This window comes from Balaenoptera physalus (genome assembly GCF_965194825.1).
Source record: "Balaenoptera physalus genome assembly, chromosome: 3".
NCBI lineage: Eukaryota > Metazoa > Chordata > Mammalia > Artiodactyla > Balaenopteridae > Balaenoptera > Balaenoptera physalus.
Genome location: NC_138890.1, coordinates 93,273,057 through 93,293,373, shown reverse-complemented (window position 1 = coordinate 93,293,373; position 20,317 = coordinate 93,273,057). Strand labels below are relative to the sequence as shown.

Here is a 20,317-nt window from a genome sequence, read left to right as displayed (position 1 = left end):
ACCCCGTCTTTATTCTCCAACCTTGCTCTATTTCTTTTCTCATGGCATTTCTTACCACCTAACACAGTATATCCTTTTTCTTATTAATACAAATATAGTTGTAGGTACATAACTAAAATATAAATCAATATAAAGTGAACTCATGTAATACTGTATTCATTTTTTTCATAGCTGCATTTCACACTATGTCATATTTACACCAAATCTATGAGTAGCCTAATTCCCATTTCATTGAAGAGGAAATAGATTAAATAACTTGTTTCAGGTCATGTGGTTTGTAAGAGGTCAGGATGGCATTTAGGCCCTTTTATAGCTGACTTCATTGTTCATATTCTTTATATTTTCCACGTGACTTTGACATGTCTGAGAGAAGACCTTGAATGATATATGTACAGTAGTCCCCCTGTCTCTGAGGTTTCACTTTTGCCATTTCAGTTACCTGCAGTCAACTGTAGTCTGAAAATATTAAATGGAAAATTGCAGAAATAAACAATTCATAAATTTAAAATTATGTGCTATTCCAAGTAGCGTAATGAAATCTTGTGCTGTCCCATTACTTCCTGCCCAGGATCCCCAACCATCAACGTCTTCTGCTGCTGATATCTAACCATTGACCTCATTATGGCTATATGATTCAGGACCACCTGAAATAGATGTAAGAAGGAGACTAGTAGCCTAATGCTACATCACAATACCTACATCATTTACCTAACTTCATCTCATCACGTAGGCATTTTGTCATATCATCACAAGAAGAAGGGTGAATATAGCATAATAAGATTTTTTTTTTAATTTTTATTTTATTTTATTTATTTATGGCTGTGTTGGGTCCTCGTTTCTGTGTGAGGGCCTTCTCTAGTTGCCGCAAGTGGGGGCCACTCTTCATCGCGGTGCGCGGGCCTCTCACTATCGCGGCCTCTCGCTATCGCGGCCTCTCTTGTTGCGGAGCACAGGCTCCAGACGCGCAGGCTCAGCAATTGTGGCTCACGGGCCCATTCGCTCCGCGGCATGTGGGATCTTCCCAGACCAGGGCTCGAACCCGTGTCCCCTGCATTGGCAGGCAGACTCTCAACCACTGCGCCACCAGGGAAGCCCAATAAGATATTTTGAGAAAGAAAGATAAACCACATTTGTATAACTTTTATTACAGTATATTGTTATAACTGTTCTATTTTATTATTAGTTCTTGTTAATCTCTTATTATGCCTAATTTATAAATTAAATTTTATCATAGATACTTATGATATGCCTAGATATAGGAAAAACAACATGCTATATATAGGGTTTGGTATTGTCAGAGGCTTCAGGCATCCACTGGGTGTCTTGGATCATATTCCCTGAATATAAGTGGGGACTACTGTAATCATATTAGTGTGATTACATCTTCAGTTCTGAATGGATTCCTATTGATTAGAAACTTGCTTTTTTCTATCTGAATTTGCTTTGGATATTTTAGTTCCACTACAGTAGAGTAAATAATCCTCCCCAACTTTGGATAGCTCAGTTCTTCTCAAAAATGGAGTCTAATCACCAGCCAAAATTCAAAGCTGAATTTAAATCTGTTGGCTCCTTAGCATTTATTTGACTTTGACTTTTATGTAATCTTTAGAATTCTGGTGCTAAGTGACACTAAGGATGACTGGCATCTTATTCTTACACTTAGGTATTTTGTAAACAGTTTGTAGCTGCTTCATAACAAATTGCGTGGAAGTATAAGGAACATAAACAACAAAAATCATAACCAGTATAATGTAGTTTTCCCTGGGTGAATTATTTTAAATGTCTTTAGTGTGAGAGTGTAATTTCTTTTAGACTTTTTGATTGGATTCATCCTCCAGTTTGGAAGCACAATAAAGAACACACGCTATTTAAAATCTCATCAACAAGGGGAAAAAGATTAAAAAGTTGGGGTTATTAACATGAATTTTTTTTTCAATGTATTATTACATCTGTCAGGACAGGTTAGATTATGCTGAGTTAACAACCTGAAAAATGTAAGTGGTTTACAACAAAACTTATTTCTACCTTGTGCAATACATCCATCACTCATCAGTTACTGTTCTGTTCTAACCTATTTACTCTAGGATACAGGCTGGTGGATCAGTCTCTATGTAGAACACTACCACTGATTGTTCCAGAGAGAGGAAAGAGAGTAGACAACTCACATGCTGGTTCTTAAAACTTTTGTTTAGAAATGACACTTCATGGACCTAAATAAATCACTGTGTCCATGCCTGAGTTCAACAAGGCAAGGAAGGAAACAGGAGACACACGTCACAACCCGATGGTAGTGGGGGCGGAGTGCCTAATAATTTTGAAGGGAGGTGAAGGAATAATTTTAAACATTAATAAGATATACTTAAATTATCTTTTAAAATTTGACTTACAGAATTTTAAAAAATTGTTTCTATCTCAAAGGAATATGAGAATATTTTCCCTTGGTTTTTGCTGTATCTTAAACATAGCTAAGAAGTCTGTGTTGTGCTACATACACACTTACATAACTTTCCAGGATTACCAGTGCTTTCCATTGATGGTCAAATCAGTCAAAAACAATATTCCCTGCTACTGGGTTGGCCAAAAAGTGCCTTCAGTTTTTAAGTAAAAATAAAAGACACATTTTTCATTTTCACCAAGAACTTTATTGAACAACATATCCACCCTTTTGTTCCACTACCTTCTGCCATTTTCCAGGCAACTTCATAATTCCATCTACCCAAAACTTTTTATCTTTTTGAGCAAAGAACTGCTCCAGGTGCCTTTTACAATCTTCCAGGGAATTGAAATTTTTTCCATTAAGAGAATTTTGTAAAGACTGAAATAAATGGAAATCCAGAGGTGCAATGTCTGGTGAATACGGCGGATGAATCAGAACTTCCCAGACAAGCTGTAACAGTTTTTGCCTGATCATCAAAGAAACATGCGGTCTTACGGTATCCTGATGGAAGATTATGTGTTTTCTGTTGACTAATTCGGGATGCTTTTCGTCAAGTGCTGCTTTCAGTTGGTCTAACTGGGAGCAGTACTTTTTGGAATTAATCGTTTGGTTTTCCGGAAGGAGCTCATAATAGAGGACTCCCTTCCAATCTCACCATATACACAACATTACCTTCTTTGGATGAAGACTGGCCTTTGGTGTGATTGGTGGTGGTTCATTTTGCTTGCCCCACGATCTCTTCCGTTCCATATTATTGTACAGTATCCACTTTTCATCGCCTGTCACAATTTGTTTTAAAAACGGAACATTTTCATTACGTTTCAGTAGAAAATCGCATGGGAAAATATGGTCAAGAAGGTTTTTTTTGCTTAACTTATGTGGAACCCAAACATCAAAGCGATGAACATAACCAAGCTGGTGCAAATGATTTTCAACGCTTGATTTAGATATTTTGTGTCTGTCAGCTATCTCCCACGTCGTATAATGTTGATTGTTCTCAGTGAATGTCTTGACTTGATCGCTGTCAGCTTCAACTGGTCTACTTGACCGTGGAGCATCGTTCAGCGAGAAATCTCCAGCACGAAGCTTCGCAAACCACTTTTGACACGTTTGATCAGTCACAGCACTTTCTCCATACACTGCACAAATCTTTTTTTGCATTTCGGTTCCATTTTTACCTTTCTTGAAATAATAAAGCATAATATGCCTAAAATGTTGCTTTTTTTCTTCCATCTTCAATATTAAAATGGCTACACAAAAATTCACCAATTTTGATGTCTTTTTTTAAACGCATGCTGATATGACAGCTGTCACATACAATCTAACAAAATTGTTTTTAATGAAGTTGAAGACAACTAAGTGCTACTAGAGCCATCTTATGGAAAAAAACGAACGAACCTTTTGGCCAACCCAATACATTTTTGGGGAGTAACTGTATTTACAATGAGAAATAATCTGTGTTCTGAAAATTCACTTATTTGAATAGCCCCACTCTAGGCCTGCTTTCCCAGTCTTCAGTTTCACCTCATGTGTTTACGCACACATGTTTGTTGGCATACTCTGTCAAAACGGAGTAATCTGTGTCAACCATGCTATCCAAACTATAGTGCATTTTAAATAATGAGAACACAGCTGGCACAGTGGCTTGATTCCATATACTCTGAACATATGGTTTAAGGAAGGCCAGAGGAGCTCTGATCAGGAAACTTGATTCCAATTAGAAGAGATGTATTAGAGTCCATAGTCCTGTGAAGAAAAATATTGTTTTATAAATATAGGCTTCATTAAGCACCTGTCTGCACAATTTACTGAGGTTATTCAAGTTTAAAGTAAGAATAGCAATGAGGGATTATGCTTCAGTTTGAATATCAAAATTTATTTTGACTAAGGTCAGGATTATAAAGTGAAGTGAAATATAGACCTCTTTCATGCACCTCTTACTACTGACAATCTGAAGATTGACTTCAGTGTCCCTGTGGGTTTCTGAATCACTGAGAGGCTAATATTTTTCCTCTTTGTTCAAAGAGACTTTTGGGTAGCATTTGTCCTCTTGCTGGAGATATTCAAACAGTAAAGGTTACATTCCTATTACAAATTATTGTGTACCCCAAGAATGGGCAAGGGGTAGGAGGGATAGGAACGTGCACAGTACCCTGTGGGCTTAAAGCCTTTCTTATCCCCAGCACAGAATCAGATGCCTCCTTGCATTACATCTTTTATTCCAGGCATTATTGGCTGCCTTACGCTTTGGGTACATTTTAGGCAAACTTTTCCCTCAATGTTAGAGCCGAGTATTATAGCTCTGTTAGCTGCTTCCAAAGGCTTTCCCTTATTAGTCTTGAACTCCCAGCATCCTTAGCAGAAAGCTATTCCAAGGGGCTACTGGCCAATAACTGTGTGACCCCTTTTGAGAAGTAGCAAACGATAATCTTGGGGGGTTGATTCTTCCCCTCCCTCATCAATTGATTACTTTAGTTTTACCATCCAGAGTTCCTCATGCGCACTACGTTGCTGAACATGATTCCTTCAGGTAACATCTCTTTAGGAAGCATTTTTTGATCTCTTCCCCTTGCCTAGTGAAGTTAGATTTTGAAACACAGAATGAGATCCTTGTATTTCTTCCATAGCCCGTTAGTTTAAGGTGATTTCTAATATTGGCTGCATTAGTGTAAATTGAATATGGGAGACAATTGCTCCCTCTGTTCAGTGGCTCCCCTTAGAGATATGAGATCTAGAAATATGTGGTCTTATGCACAGAACTTTGTGGGTGCTCAAGGAACAGCTCTGAGTTTCCTACAGCTTGTGAGAAGCCAACCATATGTTCTAGGGATTTTCCAGATATTCTCTATTTATCCCTCCAGATCCATCATTCTCACCTAGTTCTGTGGCCTGAGAGGTTATCATTTTCAACTGCATGAATGGGTACCCTTGACCTCTGGCTTCTGATTTGGCCAAGTAAGTCATTGGTAGGAGATTTGAGGGTGAAAGGAGAGTGAGGCAGGGGCATTTATTCCCACAGCTCCCCCTCTACTGCCTTCCTTTATAGCAGCTTCTCTTTCAGTCCTAAAGAGTGTAATGACTTTCCACATTGCCAGCCCTGGCATTGTGCATCATCTCTTCCTGGTTTACCTTAACACTATCCAGAGTCTATAAATAGTCCCTTAGGTAGGTGCTCCTCCCTTACCCCTTTTGTTATAATATCTTTCCTTCTGTGACTTTGGCAGATACAAGGGCGTTTTGTAATCATATGATTACAGTTGTGAATAACTGTATTCCCAACCGATATATTGAACTGTATTCATAACCGATTCAACCCATATGCGCTTTTACCATGTATGATGCATTCCTAAGATGTTTTCTACACTTTGTGGATGCAACTGATGCTGTTTAATTGTGTCTCATCAACTTTTATTCTACAATTGTGTTCTTAGTTTCCCGAAGTAAAACATCTCCCTTACCTTACTATGTAGTCTTCCAATTTTGATAATGTATATCTCTAGATTTGGAATCCAACAGTGTATGGACACTAATCTTCTATAATGTTGAGCAGATGTAACTCTTTGTTTCCAAGAGAGCTGGGGAAAAACGACTAGAATGTGAAAGGTTCAGCTAGTTCTCTGATTGATTTTGTAACTGAGCAAAAATTTTAATGTCTCTAGATTTTAATTTCCACTTATGTGAAGTAAGGAAGCTGGGCTAAATGAGTGTTTCTTTCCATGAATGCAGTTTTATTCCTTTATTAAGCCTCATCTATATGCCAGGAACTCAGAAGACTGGTTTTGGTGTGTTAAAAATCTAGAGCAACTTGATGGAGAATGGTGCTAGGAAGTGTCATTTTTACTCCTAAATTACTTTCCCTGATTCCAGCATTTCCTAATTTGGGATCCATCATCTTTTGGAAAGTCCATGGATGGTCTTTAGGCAGGGTGTATAGTCCCTTGATTGTATGTTAGAAGACTGGGTCCATGTATGTTTCTCTGGGGTGAGTGTCCATATCTAACACTGAATCCATAATGGAAAAATGACCTCCTTTCCAAAAAAAAAATTAAGGACCGCTGTTCTTTTCCTTTTCCTCACTCCTACTCCTTGAAGACATGTTAAAGACATGTGTTAAAGTTCCAGGCTGCCAAAGATATAGTTAATATATGACCTACTGCCTCCATAAATGCATTTATCATGTACCATGAGCCATCTTCTTTTCACAGGGTTTCACATTTCTTTAAAATATTCTGATGGATTTTCAGATCAACCTTTGACTTGTAGAAATGAGAAAGAGGCTTTTTTGTCTATGTGACTTTCTTTTTAACTATAAACAGCTGGCGTATTTAAAGACTTTTAGGATAAAGAGCAGAAGCAGATTTCTCTCACAGAGAAAATCAGATTAGGAGTCTTTATTTTAAAATTAAGTATCTAAGTTCTGTTTTTCAGGTGTTTTTCCTTCCCTGAAGCACTAACTTGCCTAATGGAATTCTCATTGAAGTTTCTGTCTCTATCACACTGCTCTATCAAGCCTTTAGTTTTCTTTCATTGATTTTTTTCTCCTGTTTCTCCTTATAAAAGGTGTCAGGTCACATCTATAGGATAGTAAGTGGGGTAACACATCAGTATTTTCATACAGGATCAAATTCGAGAGGAGGCAGAAAATACCTTTGCCTATGGGTGATGTTTCTATTTCCAAAATATCTCCCTCTCTCCTATATATTTCAATCCGGTTTCCATCATCAGTATTTACCCAAAACACTTCAGTTAATTTAACCAATTATTGTGTATCTGTCTCTCTACCTGCCTATCTGTCTGTCTACTTATCTATCTATCTATCTAATATATTTTTCTATCATCTATCTGTCTATCTCTATTTATCAACACTTATAAAGAATTTTGAGACAGTGTTCTAAGTACTTTACGAGAATTAACTCATACTTTTTAAGAGTTACCTTATTTTATTCTCAAAACCTGTGATTCTCAAACTTTGTGTCTCAAAATCACTTTTTACTCGTAAAATTACTAAAGATCTCAAAGAGTATTGTTTATGTAGGCTTAATATGTAGACATTTTTCATATTCTAAAATAAAATTGAGACAACTTGAAATATTTATTTAGTAATTAGTTTAACAACAATAATAAAGCCATTGTAAGGTAAAATAACTAATTTTTTATGAAAATAAAAATATTTTCCAACACAAAAACAATGTAGTGAAAAAAGTGGCATTCTTTTATATTTTTCAAATCTTTTTAATAACTGATTTAATAAAAGGCAGCTAGACTCTCATATCTTCTTTTGCATTCAATCTGTTGTGATATGATGTTTTATAGGAATCGTATGAAGAAATTCCAGCCTCATTGAGATATCTAGTTGGAAAAGGGAGGACTGTTTTAATAACCTAAAGGTTATTTCAGTTTTGGATTCAAAATCATGTCAATAAATTTTTCATAGTCTGCTACATTTGAACACTGGAGTATTTTGAAACATCGAATGGTTATTTTTACCTATGTAGAATTTTGGAACATTATGCATTAAGCATTTGGAAAATGTTGGTTCACTGAGATACATAGGTCTCGGCAATATTTACACATTTCATTATATAATATGAAAGATAAAAATGTATTGAAATTAATATTTTTACTGGTTCATCAATAACATTCTTATAGGAAATTGACTTTTTTTCTTTTACCTGCAAGTGAACTATGGAGAAGAATACAATGGTAATAATACATTTTAGTGCTACCTCTTTGGCTTTTGCAAGTCAACTCAGTCAAAAAGGCAAATAATGTCTTAACGTTATTATGAAAGCAGTTTTGATCTCACAAATCTCCTCAAAGTGTCTCTGGAAACCCCTCGTGTCCACAGAGCACACTTTGATAAGCACTGTTCAAAACAGCCTGTATTACAAATGAGAAAACTGAGGCAAAGAGTTTAGGTGGCTTCCTCTAGTATACCTAGCTAGTAAATGAAGGAGGTGGGATTCTAACTGGGGTAATCTGCTACCAAATCCATGCCCTTCAACTCCATTTTGATAAATCAAATAACATTTTTTCGGTTCTCACCTTGTTTTATCGGTGTGATTTGTCATCACTGTTACTTCCTCTCTCAACTGCTTTCTTCCCTCTGCTTCCAGAGCATCATCCTCTCCTAGTTTTCCTGTACCACTTGGGCAGCTCTTTTTCAGCCTTCTTTGCAGTTTCATTCTCCTGTAACCATCCATCCTCAAGCTGAAGTACCTTAAGGTTTCGTCTTTCCTCTCCTATCTTCCTCAGTTTAAACTCCCTCTAGGCAATATCCATGTGCATGCCTTCATTACCATTGATATGCAAATGACTCAGAGATTTATATCTCCAACTCTGATTTCTCATCTGTGAAACACTTTTATTTTTAACTCATTTTACATGATTTCTTCCTTCAAACGTATTCTGAACTCTATAGGACCATAAGTAGAACTAGGTACCCTCTTCCCACCCATGACTTCAGCCTAAAGCTGCTTCTTTTCTATATCCTATTTAATGAATGTTATTACCAGCTATCCATATCTTATGTGGTGACTGCAGTAGTCCCCCTCTTACCCATTCTGCACATTGGGGCAAGGTATCTTGCAAGTTCAGATCTGTTTCCTTTCTGCTAAAAAATTTCAGGGCCTCTTCATTGCCTTTATGATAAAGCCTAATACTTTAGGATCCCCTATGAATAGGATGACTATAAGTCTCCAGTCACTCGGTAACTGGTAACCCAACTATGCCTAATGTTATTAGTAGAAACCCATTTCCCTTTGAAAAGTGCCTTGGTTTGCATGACGAATCTACATGGCCACCCTGCCTGTGGATGTCCTGCATGATTGGATCTCTGGTCTCATCATGTACAAAGCTCTTTCTTACTCTGGACGTCAACATAAATGGCTTTCTTCAAGTCCATGAACTACAAGCATTTTAATCCACTTACCTCCTATTATTTCTTCAGATTTCATCTCAGTCTTCACATTTTAGGGTAAGCTTTCAGATTCTACCTGATTCAGTCCCATAGCACCATAAACATTCTCTTTTGTAGCTCTTGCTTCACTTGTAGTGAATAGTTTTGTGATAAATTTCCATATCCCATTTTAGACTGTAAACTCTGTGGCGGCAACCAGCATGGCCTTTTAGCTCACTGTTGTGTCCTCAGTATTTTTCAGTATTTGGACAAAGTGAGCATCCAATATAATTTTTTGAAGAAACAAACAATACCTGAGATACTAATTCATATTTTTAACTAACATCTGTGAAAAAAATTAATATTTAACTATTTTTGAACACTCTTTAAAATGCAAATATGAATAGCTTTAAACATTGTTAAGATCTCCTTTTTCTGAGTTAGTTTATCAGAGAACTTTTCCTTTTTTTTATAGGAAGAGCTGAGGAAATGAAACTTGAGTGGGAGCAAGGAAAAGATCACTCAAGAATAGGGGAGTGGCAGGAGTTAAGAGTGTGCATACGAATGTGTGTGTGTTTATGTGTGTGTGTAGTTTGTCGGTGGGAGGAGAGCTGTTGGGAGCTGTTAGGAGGAGATTATTTTTCTCTCTTTAACTGCTGCTTTGCAACCCTGTGAGACAAAGCCTCAAGTGCGATGCAGATACCCGTGCAATTTTACAGTTTAACCACTGGAGTAAAATATTCTGATATAGGCAAGCCAATGGACCTTTCTTTGTTTTTTTAAATTTTTCCATGGTGAGATGGTTCATTCTTGGCTCACTGGTCCCTCCAGCACCACGGCATTCGTTGCAGTTCACTGAAGGAGAGGCAGGGGAAAATGGTGCAGTTGCGTGCCAAGAGGGTAATCAGAGAGGTCACTGTAACTTTGTTTAATGAGCACATGGAGGACACAGCCTCTGCCCCCAAGTTATCAGAATTTTCCAGAAGCTGAACATTGATATAATACCCTGAGTCACAGGTAATCTGATAATGACCTTTGTTATAAATGCTTTGAAGAAAGCTTCTTTAAAGGGGTTACTCTGGGATCATGCTCAATTTGATAAATGTTCTCACGTATTTTAGCCCATTGTTTGCTACTGGATCGAAAAATGTAAACTCTGATTCTAATGGCAGGGGCTTTATTTTTAGCTAAAATTATGAAAACACCAAATGACCTTTGATCTACTAGAGAGTAGGAGATACTTCACATTGCTTTGCTGACCTGCAGAGTGGCACATGACTCTTACAATTACATGAGTCAGAGCTCCTCCTAAGCCTCTCTGCTTCCACCTTGAAGGCAAATGATGTAATAACTACATGTCAAAACATCTGAGAATATATTGAAGGTCTACGCTACTTAGTTCACTTAGCCCCAAGGTGTGGTATGTAATCTAGCCCCTTGAAAGGTACCAAACACATTTGAAATACTTTTTTGTGTTGTGCATTTTCTCTGACTTAATGGTAGTTTTTGTTTAGCAGTTTGTAGAAATCTTCCCAATGACTAGTATTCAGTCATCAAGACAATTACTAAGAGTGTAAGACTTTTTTATAAAAGAAATAAAAAACCTGTTCTATGAGTCATCAAAATTTTCTTTCCTCATAATTTTCTATAACTTTCCATTTTGTGATTATTCCCCTGTAACTTTACAGTTATAATGCAGTCATTGGTACCAATATATAGAGAAAGAAAACTTTTACCTCTGTAGTCTCCCTGTTATTAAATGTGTAGCAATGATGATTTTTTCTTTAAATCTAGAAAACTAGTCAAAGAAATCAATTTTAATTAATGCAGATCTCACCATAAATTCATTATGAACTTACTGTGTGATGTAAGTAAAATGTTAAATTTTGCCTTACTTTATATTTTTGTTTTATAAACAAAGTTTTCAAGAATAAATCTATCTCCTAGAATTAAGGACTAGAAATAAATAAGATAATATATATGTAAAAACTCAAAAACTTGATAGTTTTGAAACTTTTTGCTCAAATTTGATAAATGTTATATTTTTCACTTAGAATATAAATTAAATGCCACCTATGAACATTTTTGAAGGAGATGATTCATTTTGACGTTTGAATTGTATTATTATACATTGGTCCATAAATTTTAGAATAACTGTTCTATTAATATTTCTCTGACTGATAAATGTTTATTAAACACTAGTAATGTTGAGAGTCATAATTAAAAACTATACATCTTTACCAGCCAAGTTAATTAAATACACATTTTGACCTTATTATAGAATGTGACACACTGAATTATCACTATTTCTTTAAGTGTCTCCTCTTATCAAGTATAAAAACAACTATTGGAATAACATTGTGATTTATTTAAATTTATGTCTACCAAACAAGCATAATTTCTGGTCCATGGCCAGAACTCAGTAGTGGCTTGTTGCATGGGTAAAATATCTATAAAATGTACATAATCATAAGGGGGTAAACTTACAAAAGAGGGAATTGACCACTCAAGACCCAAATTCAGACAGGTAACCCCAAAACAAATACATCAGCAAACAGGGTTGCTGACATGCTGTGGAATTAGTAGAATTGATATGTCGCTTCTTGCTTTCTGGTATGTGTGTACGTGGGTTTGTGGGAGAAGAGGGTACTCTCAGCCTGACAGGGCAGGAACAGTGGAGGGTGAACATACCATAAAGGTTTAAGAAATTCAAGATGGACTTAATGGAGAAACATCATCCTAAAGGTTTGTTAATTCATTCAAGAAATATTTATTGAGTGCTTCCTATGTGCACTATTTTAAATTGCAAAAATGTAGCAGTGGACAAAACAGAGCCCTACTCAGAGTCCACGTTTTAGTTTATAAAAAAATATTTGGAGGATAAAGAGGGTTCATTTGTTAGAGAGACAATAGAAAGATGATCTTCCCATTGTAAGTACAATATTTTAAATCATCTCTGAAAAAGAGATCCCCAGAGAAGAGATTCAAGGATTTCCACCCAATTCTTTCAATACTTAGTAGATCTACCTGGAAAGCAATTATTCCCTTTGGTTTACTTAACCCTCACACGCTGCATTTTAAGCTAGTTTCCTCAGAGTCTGTGTCCATAATGGGAATGAAGGTAAAGAAAGAATAAACACTAGGATGAAATAAAGGTCAGGAGAGGAGTTTTTTAACAGGAGAGAAGAAAAGGAGAAAAAGGAATAAGAAACTGTATTTAGATTTATTTCTAGAGCAAGGCGAAATGAGAAAAGATGTTTGTGAAAAAATCATCCCTACTTGGCTAAGATCCCATGTGATTATATTTAGACCTAGATATTTTTGATAATTTTCACGGTCTCTCATATCTCTTTATTTTACTCAATGTGGTAAACAGACATTATTTAATACATTTTTATTATTTACTTCTCTTTAAACTTCAACATATTATAATTTTCTTTACCATTTAAGGGTAGATTTCCTTGACTATCTTTTGTAATTTTTACCTATTTTTCTTCTGATATATAATTCCCCAAATATACCATGGTCATCTATTTTGCAGGAAATTGTATTTCTTTCTATCTATTATTTTGTGCTTATTAGAAATAATCTTTCTTTTTTTTTAAACATCTTTACTGGAGTATAATTGCTTTACAATGTTGTATTAGTTTCTGCTGTATAACAAAGTGAATCAGCTATATGTATACATATATCCCCATATCCCCTCCCTCTTGCGTCTCCCTCCCACCCTCCCTATCCCACCCCTCTAGGTGGTCACAAAGCACCCAGCTGATCTCCCTGTGCTATGCGGCTGCTTCCCACTAGCTATCTATTTTACATTTGGTAGTGTATATATGTCAATGCTACTCTCTCACTTTGTCCCAGCTTACCCTTCCCCCTCCCCATGTCCTCAAGTACATTCTCTATGTCTGTGTCTTTATTCCTGTCCTGCCCTTAGGTTCATCAGAACCATTTTTATTTTTAATTCCATATATATGTGTTAGCATACGGTATTTGTTTTTCTCTTTCTGACTTACTTCACTCTGTATGACAGACTCTAGGTCCATCCACCTCACTACAAATAACTCAAAGAAATAATCTTTCTTTTTTAGACATTAGAAGTTGCACATTTGTGTATTAGAGGAGTCCTGGGATTTCACTGGAGGGGTTCTTGAAGTTATCTCTTTATGAAACTCTATCTTGACATATAATTGAAGAAAAGACACTTGCCCATATCAAAACTTGGGCACTAATGGAGAATGTAAGAGGGGTTCATCTTCCCCAGGTGATGCCACCAGTATACAATATATCTCTCAGTAATGTAGCTATGGTGATCTCTCTAGTTTCCATATCATTCAACATCATTCAAAAGATATCATTTTCCTGTGCTACTTATAATTTTATTTATTTGATTTTCTAATTTTTTTCTTTTGTTTTAAATGCATTTTAATAAGCTACAACATTCTAAGACAGAGTATCATTCTAAGGCAATGTAAACATATGTAAAATAATCACTATGACCTTTTTTATTTCTCCTTGTTCTTCCAATTCACCTACTGGTTTCCATGTACTCTGGGTTCAATTAAAATTTCTTGCTACTGCCTACAAACCCAGTCTTCTGTCTGCATAGTCTGGTTTTATGGGACAAAAACATTTTTTGTAGGTAAAATTATCAATTCACTGAAAATGGTGTAATTTAATAGTCTCCAGACTGTGCAAATTTAGGGACTTAGGTATTCTTAAACTCAAGTGAAGTTTATTAAACCTAAGGATTTAGTAGTTAATACAAGTTACACATTTGCACAGTCATTCCTAATGTTTATAAAGGTGTATACTTTGCATAACATTTGCATTGCTATACTTGTCAATCAGCTTTAGCTGTTCTTAGTTTGATGAGGCTAGACAGGTGGTTGGGGTATATATCGAGACGTGAGGCTATAGGGAAAGCAGTTAAATGTATTCCATCACATAAATGTGTAGAAAGATAAAGAGGAATGCAGAGAGAGGGAGGCAAGTGTGGGTTCCTTCGTGACCATAAATTTATTGGACATCATTCTTTCACTTTAAAACTATTCAGGACCATTAGTCTGATTCTTCATTTTCTCCATAGGCTTGCACATTTTAACTAGAGTATTTTCACTAACTGTGGTCCTACTTCACCCTTTTAAAAAGTTACTTTCTTATGTGATTGCTGTCTTCCTTTTCTAATGATAGCACACAAGAAAATAGTTTAAACTGTAACCTCTAAAGCCACTTAATCAAATCTTACCTATAAAGTGGAGTGTGTATCCTCACCACAGTACATTCACATTGGCATTGGAAAAGTAAAATCTTAATTTTTAGAGTTATGGAGTTGAAAGGCTACCACCACAAAATGTGCATGATGACATTTACACAGCCTCAATGACGTGACACTTTAGAATGAGAGCTCCAAGTCTCCTGACTGTGGCCCACCTGCAAGTCATTATAGACCATAATATGTTTCTCAGGTCCTGACCATATTATTTATAGAGCTTGACCAGCCTGTCAGAGAATAATAACAGCATTTCATCCTTCTGCTGTGCCCTACATCTCAATGTTCCTCACTAACATGAATAAATTCTTATATCACTTCTGTGTGGTATTAGATAAATATTATGACATCAAGTTTTACAGATGGGGAAGTAGAAAATGAAGCACAGATGTTAAATAATTTTCTCCAATCCCAAGTCAATATGTAGCACTTTTCTACAGACCATATAAATAATACCAAGGATCAAAACTGATGTGTAGGGAAGTAGAAATGGGTGGAGGGAATCGGGGCTCATTTAAGCCAATTAAATATGGAAAAGTCACTGTGGGAGTAGTTAAGCTAAGAAGGTGATTGAAAAAAAAAAGAGGGATTAAGTCACTATGATTTACTTATAGCTCCTCTCCTAGTAACTTCCCAAAAAGACTTGCAATTGGAGAATTAGGATGTCTCTTCTCCCCTAAGGTATTTTTGCAAGAAAAAGAATGAGAGCAGACACTAGGAAGAAAATTGCATTAGATTCCTAATGAGGGATTATTGTTCAGTTGGTCTGGTTATACTCTGGTAATGAAATTGTAGATGGACTAAGGAAAGAGTTGGCTGAGAATTCATATTTATGATATCTTTAACATCAGAACTCTCATCTTTATTTTTTTTTCTCCTCTTCATCTTTATCCACATCTGCTTATGGTTGCTCTCTCCCTGCACAAAATATATATTATATATATAATATATATTATGTATATAATGTGCTTATACCTATATACAATATATATTAAATATATATGGGATGTATTCTCTCTCTCTAATATATATATATATATATATATGTATATATATATATATATATATATATATTAGAGAGAGAGAGAGAGAGAGAGAGACACCATTATTACTATCTTAATGTTTTGATTTTCTCAGGATCTCATTAAATCGAGGTTTACTCCACATGCAGATTCCACATGATTAAATAATCATTTGGATAATTATGTCTTTAATATCTGTCTCCCACAATAGACTCCATGAGAACAGCAACCATCTGTCAAGTTTCCACCTCTACTTCTATCTCTGGTACATACCACAGGGTCTGGCATATAGTAGGTGCCTAGTAAAAATTTCATGAAAGAGTGATGGGATGAATGAAGAAGGAAGCAATGAAATGCTGCATTTGAGTGGCTCTTAATCAGAGCCTAGGGAAACCCTCAAGACTGGAGCAATGACTGGTTCAGAGAGAAAACTGTGTTCCCCTGCAATTTCAAAAGCTTACTAAGTCTCTCAGAAGGATAGAGTGTAATGTGCCAGTGGACTGTGTAAGACACTTGTGGAAAGTAACTTTAGAATAAGAGAGTAAAAAGGCTTAGCTTTTTTACCTGTGGAGAACCTAGGCTTCAAGTGAGTAGTATAAACAATTTGAGAGAACCACTTGAGAGCACGCTCTAAAATTAAGTTAAAGGAGTTTGTCGTCATCCTGAGAACAAATTAAATAGGAGATTTCAGTTACTCATTTTTCTAGTAAACAAAGGATTAAGTGGGTATAGTTACTGCACACCAAAGAATAAAGATGCACTGAATTATGCAGACCACATTTGGTTCTATTAAAATGCTACAAATAGTTTCTTTTCTTTTTTTTTTTTTTTTTAAATTGTTTGTTTTTATTTATTTATTTATGGCTGTGTTGGGTCTTCGTTTCTGTGCGAGGGCTTTCTCTAGTTGCGGCAAGTGGGGACCACTCTTCATCGCAGTGCGCGGGCCTCTCACTATCACGGCCTCTCTTGTGGCGGAGCACAGGCTCCAGACGCGCAGGCTCAGTAATTGTGGCTCACGGGCCTAGTTGCTCTGCGGCATGTGGGATCTTCCCAGACCAGGGCTTGAACCCGTGTCCCCTGCATTGGCAGACAGACTCTCAACCACTGCGCCACCAGGGAAGCCCAATAGTTTCTTGATTACTCTAAAATATTAAGGATATTTTCTTGGTTACTTTGTTTTAGGCAGTGGAGATTCACTGGCAGTCAGGATCCCTAACCTCACGGAGGCTACATTCAATCACATAGAACCAGACATTACAAACATAAATATATAATATCAATACAGTCATTTTATATCATAATAAGCATTACAAAGAAAATAACATAGTGTATTAGGGATTAGGGAGTAACTAGGGTAAAGGTGGAGGTGGATGGCTTTTTTCAGTCTGGTTGCCTGAGATGGTTTCTCAAAGGACACAGAATTTGAATTGAATCTAAAGGGATAAAAAAAGGAATTACACATGTTAAGAATTGGAGGAAGAACACCCTAGGGTGGAGGGTGGGGTGGTGGGTGAGGGTCAGCCCCAATGCAAAGGCCCTGAAATGGGAAAGAGGCTGGCGTAGTACATTTGAGGAAGAGAAAGGGGGTCAATGTCATTGTGAGTATGGCTGTAGAGAATGAACTGCTGTAAAAGGAGTCTGGATACACAGGCAGGAACCTTACTTAGGCCTTGCTACTCAAAGCATGGCCCATGGAAGAACGGTGAATTTACACGGTCTAATTTACTTTCATAAAGTTTAGCTCTGGGTCTTACGGGAAGAGTGGAATGTATGAAGACTATAGCGGAGGGTATGAGGTTCTTGCAGAAGTCTGGGTGACATTATGGTGACCCGCAGTAGGAAGGTGGCATTAAAGGTGGAGATGTAAAGAAGTGAATATCAGTAGAACTGGGGAAGTACTGGTGGGCTGATTGGCTAAGAAAAATGTTTAAAGTTACAGATGTCCCATAGACACTTGCCCTAAGCAATGGATAGATGGTAGTATCATCTACTAAGATGGGAAAAGACTAGAAGAGAAACAGATTAGGGAGTTATGACCACAAGTTTGAAATTGGACATCCAAAAAATATCAAGTTGGTCTTTTATTAAGTCAGGATTTCCTAATAGATAACTGTACTAGAGATATATCTTATTTAAAGCCACTGGACTATGTGAGACTATCTAGAGGTGAAAAGAGAGGAATATGCAGGACTTAAGCCCTGAAATACACTAGCATTTAAAGATTCTATAAATCTTCGTTGCTCAAACTACGCTCCATGGACCTACAGCATCAGTATCATTTGGAATCTTACTAGAATTGCAGAATTGCCAGACTTATTGATTTATAATCTGAATTTCTACAAGAAGTTCTACTGTACAAGGTTGTATTATAATAAACAAAGAAGACAGAAATGATGTAATGATTGAAACAGAGGACTTAACTTGTAACATGTGGTATCAGAAATATCAAAAGAGGGAAGTGTTTTAGGCATGAAGGAGTGGTCAAACCTATGGAATGCCCTGATAGGTCAGATAAAGTAAGGACAGAGAATTGTTCTTTGAATTTCATCTCAACTTACTTTGTTTCTTTTTTTTTTTCTTTATAACATCTTTATTGGAGTATAATTGCTTTACAATGGTGTGTTAGTTTCTGCTTTATAACAAAGTAAATCAGTTATACATATACATATGTTCCCATATCTCTTCCCTCTTACATCTCCCTCCCTCCCACCCTCCCTATCCCACCCCTCTAGGTGGTCACAAAGCACCGATCAACTTACTTTCTTGCAAAATCTGTTCTGCATTTATCCACATTATTATTAATAATCCTCATCAGCATAAAACATACTCTGTTGACTCCCATTAAGTCCTTTTTTAATCTTACACCCACATCTCATTCTAACTCATTATTTTCCTTTTTTTTTCCAGAAAAACTTAACAAAAGAACTGATGAAATTATTATCTCTGTGTCTTTATTTCTTATTTCCTCTTCAATCAATTCCAATCTGGTTTCTGTCCTTATTGAACCAATTATGGAGGGTAGAGTTATTTTACAGCTGGACTGGGAAAGTTCAATGCTTTTCTCTTGGAATTCCTAGATATTTTAGTTAAGTATGAAAAATATTTTATTTTAAAATTCTTTACTTAAATAGGTACCACTAAATAGACCAATTTTATGTTCATTATGGGTATAACTTACACTTCCACAGACCAATCATATCTGGGATTAAATGGAGCATCTATATACAGAAATAACATAAAAATGAATCGAAATAATCACCTCCATGGTAAAATGAATAAAATTAGTACTGTACCAAGGGATCTGTCAAGATAAATAGAAAGAGGAAGTTGAAGATGTTGACAGCTATATCTATCTGGGTCATGTGTTAATGGGGAATTTAGCAGAAGAAGAAAGCTAGAGTGTGTAAAGAATAGTCTTCATCACTAGATGAAAAGCTGCCCCCCCAAAAAAAGAAGAAAGAAAAAATTCAAAAAGCTATTCTACCAGAATTCTACCATTCTGTCTCCAGCTGTACAAGTGCCACATGTCTGAAAGCTACCAGTAAATGCTCATTAAGAACTCTAGTGAAAGGATGTAATCTTTAAGTAACTCAAGGTGCAATGGAACAGAAAATGCACTCAGCTTTACTGACCTATTAAACATGGGCTGAGTTACAATCATAATGTGGCATTTATGGTTACAGTATAGGTGATGAACAATTCAATTAAATTTAATTCTTTCCCTCAAGTTATAGAACTAGGCACTGTTCTGGGTACCAAGATTTGTAAGTCTGTGGTATCGAGTTTAATGGCAAAGAAAAGATGTGTTTATCAAAACATTACTAGAGACAGCAGCAAATGCAAATTCCCAAAGGGAAGTGCAGATAAAGTATTGTGTGTGTTGGGTAGTGAGGTGGTTAGGGAAAGGAATAATCATATTGAGTTGTGGGGATGAGAAGAAATTTAATGAATAAGAAATCTGCATCTATTGTGCACCTCCAACACCAGTCACAGGACCTGCTACATAGGCATACACAAAATAGAGGTTGAGTGCTTACCTGAATGCGGTAGAAGTTTAGGAAAATTTAAGAAAGGGTCCAAATGTAGAAATGGAGAGGAGGAACATGAATCAGGGCACCAAAGTAGGGAATCATATGTGTTACTCTGGAGAATAGCAAATGATCCATTTTAACAGGAACATATAGTGTGAAGGCACAGGGATGTCAAGTGTATGGTTCTGAACTTTGTGATGTCCTGACAAGCTCTTCCAGAGGAGCCATGTGCCCTGATGTGTACAGTGTGCTCATCCAAAGAATGGGACCCTTTTCTTTTCACAAAGGCAGTCATGAGCTCTAGCCCAAACTTGTACCTTCAGGCTTCTATCTTCCCAGAGAGGGTGTCTTTTTCTAATTTGTATAAATGTGCCCTATAGGCTAGGGTAGTATCTGGAAAGATAAGTTAAGGCCACACACAGCAGAGGATCCTGAATGTTTCTAGAAGGGATCTGTTCTTAATTCAGGAGTCAGTGTGCAACTAATCAAAGAGCATTTTTCAGCAGAGAAGGGGCCATGTTTGGAGCTGTAAAATCAGACCTTAGAGCAATTGGAATGGGAAAAGATGGGAGTGGTAAAACCAGTTAGAGGAGCAGATCACAGAGCTTTACTTAATATAAGAAGACAGTGTATTTCATGAATTAGATAACATAGATT

The 20,317-nt window shown here is 36.4% G+C and overlaps 1 protein-coding gene and 1 long non-coding RNA gene across 2 annotated transcripts in view; one reads left to right on the top strand and one right to left on the bottom strand.

Annotated features, from left to right (window-relative positions):
• LOC309658989 (uncharacterized protein) overlaps nucleotides 1-20,317 on the top strand; it is a 703,210-nt gene that overhangs the window by 414,037 nt on the left and 268,856 nt on the right. The window lies entirely within an intron of this gene.
• LOC309659068 lies at nucleotides 720-15,646 on the bottom strand. The gene is made up of 2 exons (XR_014262563.1): nucleotides 8,483-15,646; nucleotides 720-4,183 (listed from the first exon to the last, which is right to left on the bottom strand). It is a non-coding gene; the product is annotated as an uncharacterized lncRNA (long non-coding RNA).